Consider the following 4185-nt stretch of genomic DNA (forward strand, 5'->3'; position numbering starts at 1 on the left):
CAATACATTGACTTTACAGTATTCAGTTTTTGTGAGTATTTAATGTGTTTAAGCTGCTTTGTGCTTAAAAGTTACATGAGCGACAGTGTGACGTCTGTTTCAGCAAAAATGAAATTGAGTGTGTCCTTCTCTCTACCTCCCTGTACACACACCGGTGTGTCAAATGTTTTTAAAATACATTTGACTGCAGATGTTTGTCACGTTTGTTATCATCTATCCCCAATTTTTAGAGGCATAACACAAAGTTATAGTAATGCAAAGCTGTTAATGGGTTGTGTGGGTTATAAAGGGGGTTATAGCAATTGTGCAGGGTTGGTTTGGGCCTTATTTGAAAAACAGTTCAGACGGCTGCTAATGTGAGAATAGATAACTGTCGCAGAGAGAGAGAGAGAAATTCAAGTGAATAAGAGTACCACTTATACCAAAATACTGTATTTGAAAGTTTTAAGAAATCAGCAGGCAGGAACACAGATAATTATGGGGAAACATTGATGACACAAAAAAACTACAATAGAAAAAACATAAATTCAAAATAACACAATATTTTTATGTGTTCGACTTACAAAAGATTCGACCCTGACGTCTTTCCTGCATAAATGCTGCTTCTCAGTCATTGCAGGCAAATTCAGACATGATGTGATTGTTCCTTATTCAGTATTCTCTCTTTGTTGTATGAAGGGAAACTTGAGAATTAATTTTCACCACATGATAATTACAAGAGAGCAGAGATTAGCAGTTTTCCATTATTCTGAGTTGGATGCATTTCTTTATTCTGAATCTAAGAGTATCATCACCCATCTTGGTCTTACCCACAATACACATGTTTAGAGCTTTATATAATTATACCACGTCTTACATTTCTTATTTCATATGTTGAGTTGTAACGTGTTGCTTTAATAGTGTATTATAAATGACTTGGTAGATGTTAAAGCCAATCAATGATGGCTATTTTGGGTGTCAGGTTGTAAAATCCCTTCGACTGATTGGACCATTACTTATCTATTGGTCTGCACCTAAATACATTTATTAACAACTTATTTATTAACATTCACAATTCACAAATCATAAATTACCAACATTTATAACAGAGTTATGACCTAATACATAAGATCATTACACAAGCAATTAGTTTGTACATAACAAAAAAGCCTTAATGTGTTAGAAAAGGTCTATTACTAAATTATAAAGCACATGTAAATGATTTAAGCATTATTAAATGTGCTAGTTACAACCTATAACATAACTTTAATGCTGCATCAGTGGAAAACTGGTACCTATGTGTCCACCTCTTCCCAGGTCACACAAGTGCAACACACTGGCTTGTATAATCAGCATGCCAGACACTTGAACTAGATGGAAAATAAAATATATTATAAAACAAGTAATCAAACAAGTATTTCTAACTAAGCCCTTTAATCGAAATAACCTGATCTTCCTCTGCTGCAGGTGAGGTGGGCACTCACCTGAAGGATAAGCGCTGTGCGTGGAAAAGATTATCGCGTCTCTATTTCTGTCCTGCAAAGCTCTTTAGCAGCCTTACACTCGTGTGTCAGACACTGTGAGACTGTGTGTGCATGTAGCTGTGTGTGTGTGTTTGTTTATACCTGAGAAAGTTGTGCGAGTGGACGAACTCGAGCCCGCGCCTTCCCCTGAGCAGCTAGCTGTTGCATTGCTGATTGCTCGGATCTGATCCTGTGTGGACTAACGTTTCCTGCAGGAGGACGGAGGACATCTGAGGAAAACACCCAGGAGAACTTTCAGGATTTTAATAGAGACACTGCAGGAAAAAGTGGTCAGGATGTTGATCACCATGCTTACAGCCATGTACATGATGGTCAGGGTCGTAGAATCGGTAAGATGATTGTGATGATGGATGCAGCAGAAATAGAAATAAGCTCAGTTTCATGTTAAATGTGTTCAGGTAGAGTCCTGTGTGTTCGTATGAGTTGAATGCTCTGCTGAGTGTTTGTGCTGCAAACAACATTGAGCTTTTCTCCCAGCAGGTTGACAGCACTGAATATGAATCAGGTTTATATAGACAGCATCAATCAATGCATCTGGTGATTACAGCGAGGCTTGTATTGACTGCATCTCACTATGATTATTCTGACTCTGATGGGCTGCATTCCTCTTTCCTTATTATATAACACCTCGTGCACGCACATGTTTATTCACCTAACTCAAGAAGGCCGAACTGCACTTGTATCTGATAAGTTAACCTGAGATGTGTGGAAGAGATATCAAACCGAGAGCTGAGCGAAGATGTTGCTTATATTTCCCACTTTTACCCACCTCTAACCACACCTCCCTTTCCCTTCCAGATAGGGACGCGCTTTGCCCGGCAGCAGGACCCTTTGCCTTACTTGGTGTCCCAGCCGTTGCCTTGGCAGGTTCACTCCGTGTCGCACAGTCGGAGGAGCAGCAAAGCAGAGGAGGTTAGTGTATTTGCTTTAAACGCACCATGCTGGCAACTCTACAGCTGATACATTTAACGCCCTCTCTTCTCGAGCTGCTCCACTAGGGGGCTTCTGTTATCTAATACCAAAAGAGAGAGAGAGAGAGAGCATGTGGAGAGTTCAGGCGTCAAGCTTGACTCAGCATGTGAGCGTCTAAGCCTGGTCACATGTTCCATGTTTGGACACAGAGTCTCAGAGGAGGACTGTGAAGTGAATCAGACGGATATGATGCACAAGAGAGAGGTGACCTTTAGAGCCGGTGCAATGAGACAGCACCAGCTAGTTAAAATTAAAGTTAAGTTATGCATCAGACGCTTTTACACCTCGATGTTGGTGTTGATAAATCCGTGTAAAGATCAACCTGATCTGAAACTTAGCAATCATTACAGTTTTCCTCAGGCTGGATGGATTTTTGAATCAAAAGGCACATTTGAGGCCGACCAAAAGATGCCCTATACATAAAAAACAGCAAACAGGATGTGTTTGTGCCTTTTTCTTACTTAAAGGAAACTGTTTTGACATCTCCGTCTGACCTTTTGTTCAGATCAGCAGTAAGCAGAAGTTTTCTGCTACCTGAGTGAAAGAACACATCAAAAAACAAGCAGGGGGGCATCACAAAACACAGGCAGAGGTGAAGAGAAACGCAGCCATCACCTTTATGTGTCTGATTAAGAGCGAGTTGACCTCACTGATGGGGTTACGCAGCCCGTGTGTAGGAGTGAAGGCACGCAGCCACGCAGCCACGCAGCCAAACAGACTGGTAAGCAGGCTAAACTGGTCCAGTCCCCCGGCCCTGTGGCTGCACCAGCCGCCGCCGCCGCTGTGTGTGAGCTCTAATCCCAATCAAGGGGATTTATTTACGCTGGAGCTCAGTCCTCTATCTGCGGATAGAAAGGACACACAGGTGCAGCGACACATGCACAGTACATCGCTCTGCACATTATGTAAAGATGAGTTGCACAAGCGCGACTATCTGGTTGCATGCTTTCAGTGGCATGTGAGCAACGCTTCAGCCAAGTTCCTGATAAGATTGTGACGTTGATAAAAAAGCATACCTCAACTTGTGTATCTCCTGCACAGCATCACATCTGATTTGTCCTCCTCTGTGTGCGTCAGTGTCGTCTAACAGCTTTTTTGTTTCCTCACAGTTTGAGGGCCTCAGGAGGAACAGCATAGGCGTGTACACAAAGAGTGAGTAACACTGGTCATTCAGTAAATGCAGGCTATTTTTCTGCCTTAATGGTTGTATTAAAGTCACCACAGGGGGGTTGGATTCAGATCAAGTGTCAAACCTCAATCAGAAAAATAGCCTGCTTGAATCCACGCTAATATGTACACCATGTGTTTGAACTCAATCACTGCTACAGACAATGTCTCCATGGCTTTTGCCTCTGCCTCTCTGGCAGTCCCCTGTGTCCTGTTGTGCCCAGACTCCAACCCCAGCAATGGGACGCGCTCCGTGTCCCCCGTCCCTCCGCTCAGCCCCGTGGAAGTGGAGAAGGCCGCCGCCACCATTCAGACCCACTTCAGGAAGTTCCAACAGAAGAAGCAGAAGAACGGCAAGTAGATGGAGGAAGAGGGTGCAGAAAGCCAGGGGGGGACGCATGTGTGTTCACCAGAGGAGCTGACCCAGATGTACATACATTCAAGCTGTATTTTTAACACTAAGTAGAGCCCCTGGATGAGTGACACATTATGAACAGTGGTAGAGCACATTTCAGACCCTCGT

The 4185-nt window shown here is 43.1% G+C and overlaps 1 long non-coding RNA gene across 1 annotated transcript; it reads left to right on the forward strand.

Moving 5' to 3' along the window:
* Positions 1-2352: 2352 nt before the first annotated feature.
* On the forward strand, positions 2353-3944 carry LOC138596834 (uncharacterized). Its single transcript, XR_011308589.1, has 3 exons — positions 2353-2435; positions 3605-3647; positions 3863-3944. It is a non-coding gene; the product is annotated as an uncharacterized lncRNA (long non-coding RNA).
* Positions 3945-4185: the final 241 nt, after the last annotated feature.

This window comes from Semicossyphus pulcher, unplaced genomic scaffold (assembly GCF_022749685.1).
Source record: "Semicossyphus pulcher isolate SPU_LCO1_2020_fin unplaced genomic scaffold, fSemPul1.0.p SCAF_19, whole genome shotgun sequence".
In the NCBI taxonomy this organism is placed as follows: Eukaryota; Metazoa; Chordata; class Actinopteri; order Labriformes; family Labridae; genus Semicossyphus; species Semicossyphus pulcher.